General features: G+C 36.5%; 1 protein-coding gene and 1 pseudogene across 1 annotated transcript in view; both read left to right on the plus strand.

Moving 5' to 3' along the window:
• CD2AP (CD2 associated protein) overlaps positions 1 to 16,692 on the plus strand; it is a 151,254-nt gene that overhangs the window by 78,011 nt on the left and 56,551 nt on the right. The gene's annotated exons all lie outside the window — the stretch shown is intronic.
• LOC126953580 (40S ribosomal protein S12-like) lies at positions 3,787 to 15,750 on the plus strand (annotated as a pseudogene).

Here is a 16,692-nt window from a genome sequence, read left to right on the forward strand (position 1 = left end):
CGCCTGGCTAATGTTTTGTATTTTTAGTAGAGACGAGGTTTCTCCCTGTTGGTCAGGTTGGTATTGAACTCCCAACCTCAGGTGATCCGCCCGCCTTGGCCCCCCAAAGTGCTGAGATTACAGGCGTGAGCCACTGCGCCCAGCTGAACTCATTCTTTTTTATGGCTGCATAGTATTCCGTGTGTATATGTGCCACATTTTCTTTATCCAGTCTAACATTGATGGGCATTTGGGTTGGTTCCAAGTCTTTGCTATCGTAAATAAGTGCTGCAATAAACATGTGTGCATGTGTCTTTATAGTAGAATTATTTATAATCCTTTGGGTGTATACCCAGTAATGGGATTTCTGGGTCAAATGGTATTTCTAGTTCTAGATCCTTGAGGAATCGCCACACTGTCTTCCACAATGGTTGAACTAATTTACACTCCCACCAACATTGTATAGGCGTTCCCATTTCTTCACATCCTCTCCAGCATCTGTTGTTTCCTGACTTTTTAATGATCGCTATTCTAACTGGCATGAGATGGTATCTCATTGTGGTTTTGATTTGCATTTCTCTGATAACCAGTGATGATGAGCTTTTTTTCTATGTTTTTTGGCTGCATAAATGTCTTCTTTTGAAAAGTGTCTGTTCATATCCTTTGCCCACCTTTTGATGGGGTTTTTTCTTGTAAATATGTTTTAAGTTCTTTGTAGATTCTGGAGGTTAGCTCTTTGTTAGATGAATAGATTGCAGAAATTTTCTCCCATTCTGTAGGTTGCGTGTTCACTCTGATGATAGTTACTTTTGCTGTGCAGAAGCTCTTTAGTTTAATTAGATCTCATTTGTGAGTTTTGGCTTTTGTTACCATTGCTTGTGGTGTTTCAGACATGAAGTCTTTGCCCATGCCTATGTCCTGGTATTGCCTATGTTTTTTTCTAGAGTTTTTATGGCTTTAGGTCTTATGTTTAGATCTTTAATCCATCTTGAGTTAATTTTTGTATAAGGTGTAAGGAAGGCATCCAGTTTCAGTTTTCTGTATACATCTAACCAGTTTTTCCAACAACATTTATTAAATAGGGAATCCTTTCCCCATTGCCTGCTTTTGTCAGGTTTGTCAAAGATCAGGTGGTTGTAGATATGTGGTATTATTTCTGAGGCCTCTGTCCTGTTCTGTTGGTCTGTATATCTGTTTTGGTACCAGACCATGCTGTTTTTGGTTCCTATAGTCTTGTAGTATAGTTTGAAGTCAGTTAGCATGATGCCTCCAGCTTTGTTCTTTTTGCTTAGGATTGTCGTGGCTATGTGGGCTCTTTTTTGGTTCCATATAAAATTTAAAGTAGTTTTTATGTAATTCTGTGAAGAAAGTCGATGGTAGCTTGTTGGGAATAGCATCAAATCTATAAATTACTTTGGGCAGTGTGGCCATTTTTATGATATTGAATATTCCTATCCATTAGCATGGAATGTTTTTCCATTTGTTTGTGTCCTCTCTTATTTCCTTGAGCAGTGGTTTGTCGTTCTCCTTGAAGAGGTCCTTCACATCTCTTGTAAGTTGTATTCCTAGGTGTTTTACTCCCTTTGCAGCCATTGTGAATGGGAGTTTACTCATGATTTAGCTCTCTATTTGTCTTTTATTGGTGTATAGGAATGCTTGTGATTTTTGCTCATTGATTTTGTATCCTGAGACTTTCCTGAAGTTGCTTATCAGTTTAAGGAGATTTTAGGCTAAATGATGGCATTTCCTAAATATGCAATCATGTCATCTACAAACAAAGATAATTTTACTTCCTCTCTTCATATTTGAATATCCTTTCTTTCTCTTGCCTGATAACCCTGGTCAGAACTTCCAACACTATGTTGAATAGAGTGGTAAGAGAGGGCATCCTTGTCTTGTGCTGGGTTTCAAAGGGAATGTTTCCAGTTTTGCTATTCAGTATGATGTTGGCTGTGGCTTTATCATAAATAGCTCTTATTATTTTGAGATATGTTCCATCAATACTTAATTTGTTGAGTTTTTTAGCATGAAGCAGTGTTGAATTTTATCAAAGGCCTTTTCTGTGTATATTGAGATAATTATGTGGTTTTTGTCATTGATTCTGTTTAGGTGATGGATTATGTTTGTTGATTTGCATATGTTGAACCAGCCTTGCATCCCAGGGATGAAGCCGACTTGATCGTGGTGGATAAGCTGTTTAATGTGCTGCTGGATTCGGTTTGCCAGTATGTTTATTGAGGATTTTCGCATTGATGTTCATCAGAGATATTGGCCTGAAATTTTCTTTTTTTTGTTGTGTCCGTGCCAAGTTTTGGTATCAGGATGATGTTGGCATCATATAATGAGTTACGGAGGAGTCCTTCTTTTTCTGTTGTTTGGAATAGTTTCAGAAGGAATGGTCCCTTTAAAATATACAATCTGATTAGTTTGACAGATGTATAAATCCATGAAAACATGTACAGAACATTTCCATCACCCCCAAAATATTGCTCATGCTTTTTGCAGTCCATTTCTTTTTCTGCCCTCAGTCCTAGCCAATCATAGATCTGATTTGTAATTATAGATTAGTTTGTAATATTATATCATTTTGACATGTCTCCATCATTTTCTGTGAACTTCCTTACTCTGTGATGTAAGATACTCCAAGCTCATTTTGAACCTTCCCTATCCTAGTCATGGAATCAGCTACTTATCAAGGCAAACTTTTTGTTTTTTTTTTAAGAGAGGAATAGTGTTTCGACGTGTGGTCATTGCTACTGGGGTAATGTTTCTGAGCCTTCTTAGTAGATTAAGCTAGAAAATGCTTACACACACATATAATCCCATACCTCTACCCATATGTCTTGATCATTAATCTGTTTATCCATCTTTACTGGTACCTCTAATTCCAATTTAATACCAGAAGGTATATTTTCATCTCTAATGATTTTATTTCTAAGCCCATTGACCATAGAAATATATGAAATGAGTAATTGAGTTTGCTTTACTTCTATTTATGTATGTATGTATGTATGTATGTATGTATGTATGTATATATGTTTTTGAGACGGAGTCTCGCTCTGTCGCCCAGACTGGAGTGCAGTGGCGCAATCTCAGCTCATTGCAAGATCTGCCTTCCGGGTTCACGCCATTCTCCTGCCTCAGCCTCCCGAGTAGCTGGGACTACAGGTGCCCGCCACCATGCCCGACTAACTTTTTTTCTTTTTTTTGTATTTTTAGTAGAGATGGGGTTTCACCCTTGTTAGCCAGGATGGTCTCGATCTCCTGACCTCGTGATCCGCCCACCTCAGCCTCCCAAAGTGCTAGGATTACAGGCATGAGCCCCTGCGCCTGGCTGAGTTTGCTTTACTTCTAAGGAAATTTAATTTTTCTTTCAAGTTTTAGTTATCTACACATCGCAAGCTACAATTATATTGCCTGTGTTCATTTGCTTTTTAGTATAAAAGCCATCTAACATTAATTAGGCTTGAAAGGATGAATGCTTAGAAAGCAATATTATAATTCATGGTTTATCAATAAATTGTGAGTATAGAAAAACCAACATGAATTTAGTTTCTAAAAGATTGATGTAGAAGAAACCTCTTGAATTTTAGAAAGTGACAGGAAAAAATGTTACTTTACATAGTCATAAAATACCAGTAATTGTTCTACAAAGTAGACAGTATATAACAGATCTAGTAATGAGAACTAGGAATAGTGAGATTGTGAGGAGAAATTGCTGGTATATAACAGATTTTCAGGTCAGAGTTTTCAGTTAGTTATAGTAATAATTTTTAAGTTATAAAGTGAAGACATAAATTAGTTTGATGGCTCTTTGCCTTCCACCAACAGGTCTTGCTTAAGCAAAGACTTGGTTGTTTTGAAGATTCGGCTTCACGTGAACCCACTGCTGTGGTAGAAGAGGGCATTGTTGCTGAAGATGTAATGGGTGTTAATACTGCTACTGCTTTACAGGAGATTCCAAAGACCACCCTTATGCACAATAGCCTAGCAGTGGAATTTGTGAAGCTGGCCAAGCCTTAGACAAGTGGCAAGCTCATGTTTGTGTGCTTGCATCCAACTGTGATGAACCTTTGTATGTCAAGTTGGTGGAGGCCCTTTGTGCTGAACATCAAATCAACTTAATTAAGGTTGATGACAACAAGCAACTAGGGGAATGTGTAGGCCTCTCTGTAAAATTGACAGAGAGGGAAAACCCTATAAAGAAGTTGGTTGTGGTTGTGTAGTAGTTAAGGACTATGGCAAAGAATCTCAGGCCCAGTATGTCATCAAAGAGTCCTTCAAATGCAAGAAATGAACAAATAAAACTTTGTATCACATTTAAAAAATTGGTTTGATGAATAGTTTGAACTCTGCTGTAATTTTTAGAATAAACATGTGACCAAAGGAAGAAGTAGAAGCTATTTTAACAAGTGAACATTTCTTAACCTTTGTATGTATTCAGTTCTGATTTTCTGAGCGTATGTAATCCCTCTGTAGTCCAGAGGTGCAAGGGTCACATCTCTAGGGGAGGACAAATGTGAAGTAAGTATACTTATAGAATAAAATGACTTGAGTTACTTCAGGTAGCTATCAAAAATGTTGGAGGAAGATATTTCTAAATGTAATATTTAGAAATTTGTTTGCCACTTCATTTTGCTTAATATGCAAATTTTCATCTCAGAAATGTCACAGGAAACATTAGAAAATATAATCGGCAACTCTTTAATCCTTGAAGAGGCAGAGAAAAAGGAGGATGGCTTTTAAAGCTTCTGTCCAAAATTGACATGTCATTTCCACTAACATTGTATTTGGCGGTTATGGTCATGCATGCGTTAGTGCAGCAGGGTGGGGATATGTAATTTTCTTACAAGGAAGGGCACCAAACATTTGTGTACAATATTATGCTCTACCATATATTCATTGCAGATCGCCTTTAAAGAATCCTTTTCTTTAAAGCTCATTAGCCTTAAAAATGAGTTCAAATTTACTCTTATATTAGTTTGCAGCTCTCTGTAAGTGCTACATACTATACATGCTACAAAGTAATGAAAAAAGCCTGAGGTCAATGGCTACTTAATATGACTTGGGATGCCCAGTTGCCTCTCATTTTTAAGTGTTCTTCTGCTAGTTCTTTTCTCTTTAACTTAGCAATAAACTTGTAAAGATTCTAAATTTTTCTAAGGCTCTTTAATGAATTAAATGAAAATATTAATGAAAATAGTTCCAGTTGTTTAGTTTTAGTTGTTTTAATAGTTTCAGTTTTCTTTAGTGCAGATGCTGATTGTATTGAAAGAGAAAAATCATTGAGGTAGGAATCAGTGGAGAAGGAATCATACTAACTAGATGTACTTTCACTATTTTATATTACATTTATTTGAGAGTACTCAATAATTCTGAAGTCAAAACTTATGTTTAAGGGCGTGTAAAAACCATTAGAGAACATACATAAGTACCAAAAACACGTGGCTTAAATTTAATGGGGCATTCATCAATTAGCAAACTGTCTCCTGAGTTACTTCTGATGCACATTAGTATTTCTTTAGGGTTCACAGGTATTGGATCTTTTGATATCTACTTTTAACATTAAAATTTGGTGTAAATTAAAATTTGGTGTAAATTAAAGCATATGAGTGAAATGATCTTTGTGATGCCATATAAAACTGAGCCCTTAAAATATTTCCAATTTAAAATTTGTATAGGACCACCAGAACAAGAGATCTAATTTATATTTGAGTTTAGTTCATTACTTTTATAATTATAAAATACTTTGAACATTTTCTTATGCTGTTCAGCTTGATTTGGATTTTAGTAACTGTGCAAATTTTGTCTGTTAGAAATATCCTTCCTTCTTTGTTTAACCCTTTTACAATAACTGTTCATTCTAAATGTGGAGCTTTGTGATTATGGGGTGGAAAATCCGTGGTTGAAGTACACTATAATTTTTTTTTTCCTTCCCCAACTCTAAATTTTAGGCAAGTTTCTGCATATTGTTGTGAATGCCAGGAAGTGAGCATTATATAAGGAGTAACTACTTAAAATTTTCCTGTGTCCTAACAAAGTGTAACAGCCTCTGTCCATAATTGGTATTTTGATAGTCTTTTCAGTCAGTAAAATAATTATGTTCCTCGTAGCTGTTAGAAAAATTATAGTAGAATGTACATTATAAGTGTTATTTTTTTGCTTTCAGTATTGGAATGTCATATCCACTATATTTGATTATATCACATAGTTTCTCCTCACAGTCTTTTAAATTTAATAGGGTTCTCTTCCTCCTCCCTCCCCTTCCCCTTTTCCTCCTTTCTCTTCTATGTAGTAATGGGATAATGTTCTTGGTTTGACCAATTAAACTGTGTTACTGCTAAACAGATAATTCTGACTCTAAATAATATATAGACAATATTAAGTCTTCACAGATAATTTATTTTTAGATCCTCAGTTTTCATTGAGGAACTGTAAGATAAAAGGTTAAGAATGCCACCATTATGTTTTCTGTAGGAATGTGGTGAATTAATCATCTATTCTGTTACTGAGTGGTTTCTATATAAAGGTCCTTTTAGTATTCAGTCTCAGGAAAGCATTGCTTCTCCAGGAAAGTGTTATGTTTTGGTTTTGTAATGTCTCCTTTTTAATTTTGTCAAATATACTTAACCCTTCTTAGAGTGTCTTTTTGTCAACATGCAGATTCCATTTATTTGCCAAATAGGAATGTGTTTTCAAATTTTCCCCTTATTTTATGAAGTCAATGACTATATATACTTGTCTTTTCCACCCTTTTCTAAAAATCTTCCACATTAAACTTCTTTCAGAATCTCCATTTCGATGTCTAATAGGCATCTTAAACCTAAGTTGCCCAAAATTTATCCTCTGCCTTTTTTTTCTGCTCCATGTAATCTTCCCCATCTGAGTTAAGGACAAGTTCATCGTTTTTTTACTCAGGCCAAAATTCTTAGTTTTCTCTTGTACTCTTCTTTTTAACCTTGCACCCTACCATGATTCATTAACAGATTTTGTCAAAAAATGTTTAGAATCTATTTTCTTTTTACCACCTTCACTGCCGCTATCCTGGTATAAGTTATCTTTTGCTGTATAATTACCATAGCCTATATGCCATTACCTACTTACTGAATAGTCTGGTAGCCAGTAGTGATCACCCTCCAGTTGCTTTACATTTCACTTAGACTAAAAGCCAACATCTTTTAAAATGGCTACAAATCCCTCTATGATCTGGCATCCCCATATCCCTCCCTCCACCTTTCTTACCTCATCTCTTATTTAACTTTCCCCTTTGTTTACGTTGGTCACCTTAGGTTTCTTAAGGATGTTAGGAACATTCCTCTCTCACAGCCTTTGTGCTTGTTGTATACCTTTGTGTGGAATGCTTTTCTTCAAGATGTCCTGATGGCTACTTGTCTGATTCAGGATTCTCTCAGAAATCACCTTATCATTGAGGCCCTTACTGACAGCTCTGTATAAAACAGCTCTACTTTTAATTCTCTTTCTCTCTTTTTTTTTTAATGTTTCAAAGAAGAATTTGTTGCTATTGCTTATTGAACTTATTGTCTGTCTACCTGCTCATTAGAACATATATATTTTTATTTATATTTGTTTACTCATTGTCTATAATGGTGTCTGATATGTTGACACTCAGTGAAACAAAGACTAGTATTTTGTGGTATATATAGAACTTTTCAAACACTTTTGTCAAGTGAAATCCTCTTCCCTTTTTTTTTGCTTTAAGTTCTGGGATATATATGCAGGACATGCAGATTTGTTACATAGGTTATAAGTGTGCCATGGTGGTTTGCTGCACCTATTGACCCGTCCTCTGAGTTCCCTTCCCCAGCTCGTCACCCCTCAACAGGTCCTGGTGTGTGTTTCCCTCCCTGTGTCTGTGTATTCTCATTGTTCCACTCCCACTTGTGAGTGCAAACATGCAGTGTTTGGTTTTCTGTTCCTGTGTTAGTTTGCTAAGAATGATGGCTTCCAGCTTCATCCGTGTTCCTGTGGAGGATATGATCTCATTCCTTTTTATGGCTGAATAGTATTCCACAGTGTGTATGTACCACATTTTCTTTATCCAGCCTATTATTGATGAGCATTTGGGTTGGTTCCATGACTTTGCTATTGTAAATAGTGCTGCTATAAACATATGCATGCATATGTCTTTATAGTAGAATAAATCCTCTTAAGAGGATTAATGTCACTCCCATTTTAAGGGTCAAGAAATGGAAACTCCTGAGATTATTTACTGAGTGGTAAAATCATCATTAGAGTTTGGTTTTTATGATTTCCCAGTTTTTTGTTTTGTTTTGTTTTTGTTTTAAGCTTTACTGTGCTATTTAACATGTGAGATTATGGAAATTTGGTGGTTTTTCACTATTGTAGTCCATTTGTTTGCTGCCATCTTCACCTAATTTTCTTTTAGGTATGCTTGTAGAACTATCTTTTCATGTACTCTCAGCTCTTTGAGTGTTATGGGTAGTAATATATGGGTATACTAGCATTTCTTATGAAGGCAGTGTATTGCAAAATCTAAAATTTAAAAGTCAAATCTGGTAAAGGGAAATTCTAAATATAAATACAACTGTTTAGTTAATTCAGTATTCATATATTTATTCATTCAATTTATTGAGTGCCTTTTGTTAAGTATATTGTACAAGGTCCTGGGAGTACAGTGATCAGCAACATAGGCGTTATTTCCCCTCATGTTTGAAGCTTTTGTTCCACTGGGAAAGAAAAGATGGTTTTAAAAAGTGATTGTAATTTAGCAGGAGAAATATTTGTTACAGGAAAGGGTGCAATAAATGTATATAAGAAGGCTAGTCCAGACTTGGCAGGCTGTGAAGGAATGCACCCTAGAAGAAGTCATAGATTGAGATCCCACAATGGCTAGGAAATTTCTAAGCAAGTTTGTGGCAGAGGGTGAAGAAAATCATAGCATTCGCAAGATCCTGAAAGAGATTTAATTCAGAGGCATTATAGAGTATATAATTAGATGTGGTGAATATTGAGCCTGGAGAAGTTATTGGGTCAGGCGTAAGAAAACATTACAAAAATGTTAATCAAATCACAGAGAAGCCGTAGAGTGAAATGATGAGATTGTTTTTCAGATAAATTGGTTGCAGTATGGAGGGGGAATAGCAATGTGGAGAGTAGACTGGAGAAGAGACTGGTCTGCTAACACCAGTTGAGAATGTTTTGATAATGAGGTAGAATTAGCCTAAACTAGAGCAGTGCTATGGGGATGGAGAGACTTGCATAGAATAGGAGTTATATAAGTGATAGCATGAAGAACAGGACCTAGTGATAATGTTATTTAGGGAATGACCAAAAAAGAGGAGCCAACTGCTACCAAGTTTTTGGCTTTGTAAGGTGGAGATGTCATTTTCAGAGATAAGTTATTGGGAGATGATGATGTATCATTAAAATAGATGCCTAATTATTGAAAATAGGCAGTCCTAATTGGTAGGTTAATTATTTTTGAATCATTGAAAATTACCAACTTTTACTACCATGTTGGCTATTCACTTTTGGAGATGTTAAATTTGAGGCTTGTAGGGACGTGAGAGCATCCAAATGAAAGATATTTGGTAGTCAGTTGTCTATTGATCTGAATCCTTAGAAAAATTCCGGTGTCTGTGCAAAACTGGGACTTGATAGTACTTTAGGTGGTGTAAGAAATGATGGGTAGGCCAGGCATGGTGGCTCACGCCTGCAGTCCCAGCCCTTTGGGAGACCGAGGTGGGTGGATCATGAGGTCAGGAGTTTGAGACCAGCCTGGCCCACATGGTGAAACCCTGTCTCTACTAAAAAATACAAAAGAATTAGCTAGGTGTGGTGGCGTGCACTTGTAATCACAGCTACTTGGGAGGCTGAGGCAGGAGAATTGCTTGAACCCGGGAGGTGGAGGTTGCAGTGAGCCGAGTTTGTGTCATTGCGCTCCAGCCTGGGTGACAGAGTGAGACTCCATCTCAAAAAAATAAAATATGATTTAAAAAAAAAAAAAAGATGGGTTTAGATTAGATGACCTAGAGAGAATATACAGAGTGAAAAAAAACTAAAGACCCTGGGATGGAATCCTGTGTAATAACATTTAAGACATGGACTGAGGAAGATTAACTGAAAAGAAGACCTAGAAAGCACAGAAGGAGAGAGCCAGAAAGAAACCTATGAATGTGTGGTAGTCAGTCAAGGGAGGAGAGTTATTCAGGGAGGCAGGGCCAGTAGTGTCAGATACTACTTGGGAGGTGAAGTAAAAGAGATCATGAAGGACCTAAACAACAGCAGTTGTGAGGTAATTAGGGCAGAAGCCGAATTGAAGAAGAAAGGAGGTTAGGCAGTGGAGAGAGTAAGTATAAGGCAGTTGCAGCAGTTGATGGCAACATATATTCAAGAATGTTTTTGTTCTTTTTCTTAAAAAGGAAGAGTGTTGATCATCTTGGTATCCTAATGGCTGACAAGTAGAAGGGGAACAGTTGAAGACGGAAACTCAGAAGAAGTGTAGTTACAGCACAATAGGATTTATCCAGAAAGTGGAGGAAATGGGTTTCACATTATGGCTATTATGATTAGTCTCAATTTATTGGAGATAGATCAGAGTTAGTAAGCTTAATGGTAGGAAGCCGAGGAAGATATTTCTGACTTTTGATGTCTTCTATGGAAAAGGAGTAATGTTATGAATAAGTTGCTAAGTGGTGAGGCCAGAATTTTGAGGAGATGAAGGGGTTCCAGCAGCGATTCTTAAATGTTTTTGCCATTTATCCCTCTAGGCTTTACTGGGCAACTAGATGGATGCATCACACAAAACATTTAAGAAACCCTGATGGATTGTTCTTCAAGAGTTCTAGTCTCTTACACGTAGAAAAAAATTTGTTCTGTTAGGAGGAGTCAGCTGAAGTTTTATTTGATTATTCAGGTTCTGGAGTAGAAGAAAGTGCTCGTTTCTAATGGGACACAGGATCCTGGGGAAATGGTTGTATACTTCGTGTGCCAAAGATAGTAGATAGAAATTTGTTGGTCTGCAGCCTAGTCACTAGGAGTCAAGGTGTTACACAGTTTACCTTGAGGTCTTTACTCATGTATTAGTATTCACCTTATACTCCTCCTAGTGAGCAACTTTGCAAGAAAACTTGTTCTGGAGTTTTGATGCCCTGACTGGTAGTACGTTATGGATCTTTCTGAGTTATTGTTAACAGCCAGACATTCTTTCTATGTGTACTTTTTAGGAACTATGCAATATTGATTGATTTTAAGTCCAGTTAAAACACCCACACCCACACCTGCATGATCGACTTGCAAAATCCTTGAGAATAATGGTGAATGATGACTTTAATGGTAAACTTGGATTGATTCTATTAAATGCTTTTCATTTTCATCAAGTTTCTATTTTTTTTTTTAGCTTTCAGTTCAGTTCGCATGTGGTTTCTTGTTTTTGTTTTTCTCCAAACAAGTAATTGGATTTTGCAATTCTTTTAAGTCACTTTACATGAAGATACAAGCCATCAAGTAGCTTCTGCTATAGAGATTTAATGAGGAAGGAGGAGGGAGGGTTTAGGCTCAATAGACAGATGTGCTGTTTGTTTTATGACTGATAGCAATACACATAAAATGCAGATGTTTTTCTTCAAACATAGCAATTCAAGGACAATTGGATGGGTAAAGTATATGGGTATTAAAATGTTACAAGTACCATATAGATAAGGTTATTGTTTTGTCTCATTATGGCACCTCCTGCATGCCCTTTTTCCTCCTCCTTTTTCCTTTCTCCTTATCCTCTTCTTTCCAGTGGCTGTTTTCCCTTTTATATTTTGCTGCTTCTTTGTGATCAATGCTCTCACTTACTTATGGTTCACAGTGATACATCTTTTAAACTTTTAAAAAATAATAGACACTGAGCTGGGCACCGTTTAAAGAACTTTACAGGAATAAATTAGTTTACTTCTCATAGCAATCCTGTGAAGTTCCCCATTTTACAGGTGAAGAGATTGGGCAAATATAATGGAAGGGGCAAGATATGAATCGAGAAGATGTGACCCTAGAGTTCATATACTTTACCACTACATCATGCTGCCTTGCAACCATTGATTTAATAGCCAACGTGGTAGTAAAATTTGGTGTTTTTCATTTAGCCAAAAATAGCCTATCAATTAGAACTGGATATTTTTGATATCTAGCCATCTATTTTAATGGTATATATTTTAATAACTCTAATAAAGGTTACAGTCACTAAATCCAACCCCCTTCCCTGCCTTTTTTTTTGTTTTTTTTTTTGTTTTGTTTGTTTTATGGCCTTAATCAAATAAACTCTGGAAATTGTACCTTAGAATAATCCCCTAAAGTTGTCTCTATCAATATATGATTTATTAATACCATGGATAGTTTCATTTTAAGAATGCCTTTTAGATATGCACCTCATGTGCTAATCTGTACCAGAATATTGCTTTGTCCAACAGGCTGGTTATTGGAGGTATATATTAAACTATATAGAATACACTTCTGGCAGTGCGGGAGCAAGACAGTGTGGAATTCACTTTTCCACCGTACAAGATCGAGAATTGGAGAAAATATAGGAAGCAAATTTTTCTAAAAAGTAGACTGCACAGGCCTGGTATTCCTGAGAAAAGGAGAAAAAACAAGGGGGAAGGAGAGCTCTACCATTGTCCTAGGTTTCTGCCAGGAGCTGATTTCTGAACTGCATTACGAGGAAAGGGGACCTAACCACAGCAGAAGGCTATGGTTTTGTTGAGGATTGATCAAAATTCAGGGAAACAAAGGCAGTTAGAATTTTGTATTGCTGAACACCTGAAGTGAGAGCTGTATGTAGAGAGAGCACCAGAACTGTTCTTGGGTGTTGATTTGAGGGTTTAGCTGAGCACCAATCTGTGAATGCGTACAGTGAAACCCCAGAGACTGAACATGAGCAACTTGTGAAGAAAGAGCAATTACTAGGGGTTAGTATGAGCAATTTCCGGTATGCTTATACAAGGCCAAGAATTGAGTTCTTTCTCTCTAGATTTCAGAGATTTTATTGACTACGTGGGCAATTCAGTAGAGAGGTGAAGTGGGGCTAAATTAGCCTTAGAATGGAGGTTGCTCTAATGCTACCCTAAAAAAGCTTCACACTAATGTGCAAATAACTTACCTGTTTGCCAGAAAAAAAAAATAAAAAATTTGCCAGCAGTCTTTAAAGTAGAACTTCTCAACCTTGTCACTGATGATGTTTTGGGCTGGATAACTTATTTATTTTCAGGGGCTCTCTGGTACATACAGGATGTTAAGAAGCATTTCTGATTTCTACTCACTAGATGTCAGTAACACTCCCCCATTGTAATAACCAAACATGTCTCCAGTTATTGCCTCATGTCTCTTGGGAGGCAGAATCCACCCTGATTGGAAATTACTGTTGTAAATGATTACTATAAAATTTAGCATTCAACAACATCTCATGCCTGTAATCCCAGCGCTTTGGGAGGCCGAGGCGGGCAGATCACCTGAGGTCAGGAGTTCAAGATCAGTGTGGCCAAAATGGTGAAACCCTGTCTCTACTAAAAATACAAAAAATTAGCCAGGTGTGGTGGCGGGCATCTGTAATCCCAGCTACCCGGGAGGCTGAGGCAGGAGACTTGCTTGAACCCAGGAGGTGGAAGTTGCAGTGAGCCGAGATCGTGCCATTGCACTCCAGCCTGGATGAGAGAATGAGACTCCATCTCAAAAAAAGAAAAAAAGAAAGAAAGAAAAAAGAAAAAGAAAAAAACCAAAAGGCAGGAACATGTGACCTATAATCTGGAGGAAAAACTAGTTGGTAGAAAGAGACCCAGAAATGATGGAATTAGTAGATATTAAAATAACTATCATAGAAATGCCTAATATGCTCAAGATTGTAATGGAAAATGTTAATATAATGAGTAGTAAGTAGAAGACATAAAAAGAGCTAAGTGGAACCACCAGAGATGGGATTTAAAAGGACAAAATGGAACTACTAGAGATGAAAAACACATCTGAAGTGAATTTCTTCCTGTGAAATTTTAACAGAAGACTAGACAATGTAGAGGAAAAGATCATTGAACTTGAAAATGTGACAATAGAATATATGCAAAATGAAGTGGAAAGAGCGAAAAGACTAAAACTTCAAAAACTCTAGCAACTTGGGATATTTTTATTTTTGAGACAGAGTCTCACTCTGTTGCCAAGGCTGGAGTGCAGTGGTGCAATTTCTACTGGAGTGATCTCCACTCACTGCAACCTCCGCCTCCTGGGTTCAAGTGATTCTCCCACCTCAGCCTCCCGAGCAGCTGGGACTACAGGTGTGTGCTGACACACCTGACTAATTTTTCTATTTTTTGGTAGAGATGGGGTTTCACTATGTTGGCCAAGTTGGTCTCTAACTCCTGACCTCAAGTGATCCACTTGTCTCAGCCTCCCAAAGTGCTGGGATTAGAGGCGTGAGCCACTGCACCTGCCTGGGATAATTTTAAATGATCTAATATGTGTAGCTGGAGTCTCAGAAGGGGAGAAGAGAGGGTGGATGAAAAAATGTTTGAAGGAATAATGCTAAAAATTTTCCAAATTTGATGCAAGTTATAAACCCACAAATGCAAGAGTATAAACAAAGCTTGGCAGATCGTAATCATGTGCTGAATGCAAGCAACAAAGCAAAAACCTTAGAAGGGACCACAGGAGAAAAGCCACTTCAAATAAATGAGGTAAGAATTCTGCAGATTATCTTCAGAAACTGTATAAATCACAAGACAATCTCCAATGGGTACTGAGGGGCAATTAGGTTTTAAAGCCTAGAGCAGCACCTCAGAAAACAAAACATTGAAGTTGTCTTAGTTCATGCTGCTGTAACATAATGCCCAAGACTGGGTAATTTGTTAAAAACAAAAACTCTTTCTCACAGTTCTGGAGTTTGAGAAGTCCCCTCATCTAGGCACTAGCAGGTTCAGTGTCTGATGGGGCCTGCCTGGTCTCTGCTTTGAAGATAGTGCCTTGTTTCTGTGTTCTCCAAAGGGGATGAATGCCGTGTCTTCCCCTGGCAGAAGAGGGAGAGGGGTGATCTCACTCTCTCGAGCCTCATGGTCTAATCACCTCCTAATACTACCATATTGGGTCTTAGGTTCTAACATAATGAATTTTAGAGGGACACATACATTCAGACTGTAGCAGAGGTATAGCTAATAAGTTAATAGTAAAATGGAATACTAAGAAATGCTACTGGAAATGAGAAAAAAGGAAGAAATATCAAGTGGGTAAATAGAAGAAAACAAATAGCAAGATAATGGATTTAAACATAACTACATCAGTGGTTATGTTAAATGTAAATGGTCCAAAAACTTCAATTGAAAGACCAAAATTGTCAGCCTAGATGATACAAAAATTCACTGACATGTTAAAAGAAGGATAGAAAAAGATGTTCTGTGCAAAGCATAATAAATTTAGAATGACTATATTAATATCAAAGTATATTTCAGGAAAGAAAATATTACCACGGAATAAAAAGGACATTTTATAGTGATGGAGCTAATTCATAAAAATTAATAGCAATTCTAAATATATAACTCAACAATAGAACTTCAAAGTACATGAGATGCAAACTTCCAGAACTGAAAGAAATAGATAAATCCATGAAAAGAATGAAAAGATTTAAACATGTATCTCTCAATAATTGATAGAACTAATGAACAAAAAATGAGCAAAATTCGTATTTAGAAGACTTGAACTGAGTAACATTCTTAATTAAGTGGACCCAAATGACGTTTACAGAATAGTTCAACAACAGAGTACTTTCTGAAGTACACTTTTGAAGTTTACTTGGAATATGCATGAGATAGACCCTATGTTGGGGCATGAGGCAAGTCTCATCAAATTTAAAAGGATTGGCATTGAACGGTACAGGTTTTGTGACCACAGTGGAATTATTTGTGAAACACCAAGATATTTGGGAAATTCTCAGATACTTGAACAACACTTGTAAATAACCCACGAATTAAAGAAGAAATTATAAGGGACATTAGAACAGTTTTTGATGTAAATGAAAGTGAAACACAACATATCAGAATTTGTGGAATGCAGGTAAAGCAACATCTGTAGGGAAATTTATAGCTTTAAATGCTTGAATAATAGAAGAGATACCTTAAACAAGAAAAGGGAGAGCAAATTAAACCTGAAATGATTAGAAGAAAGGAAAGGAAATAAGAGCAGTTCTGAAATAAAAAACAGACCAACAGACAAGAAAATCAAGTTCAAAAGTTGAGTGTTGTGAAATGATTAAAAAAAAAAAAAAAATTGGTAATACCCTAACAAGACCGATCAAAGAGAAAAGAGAAAAACAAAAATTACTATTTTCAGATATGAAGGGATATCACAGACCTGACAATTAAAAGTGTAATACGGAAATATGCTCATAAATTTGACAACTTAGATGAGATATGCAAACCCTTGTAAAAGCATAATTAACCAGAGCAGGCATAGAAGAAATAGAAATTCTAAATAATCTATGTGAAATAAATTGTATTTAATATAAAAAAAATCTTCACATAAGGAAAATTTCTAGCCAAGATGATTTTCACTGGTGCTATCAAGCATTTGATCTTACACAGATTCTTTCAGATTTCTTAGGTCTGTATGACCTTGATATTAAACCCTTATGAAGTAATTTGGAAAAAAAGAACTACATATTATTATCTCTCATGAACACAGACACAGAAATCTTTGAAGTATTCCATCAAATTC

This window comes from Macaca thibetana, chromosome 4 (assembly GCF_024542745.1).
Source record: "Macaca thibetana thibetana isolate TM-01 chromosome 4, ASM2454274v1, whole genome shotgun sequence".
In the NCBI taxonomy this organism is placed as follows: domain Eukaryota; kingdom Metazoa; phylum Chordata; class Mammalia; order Primates; family Cercopithecidae; genus Macaca; species Macaca thibetana.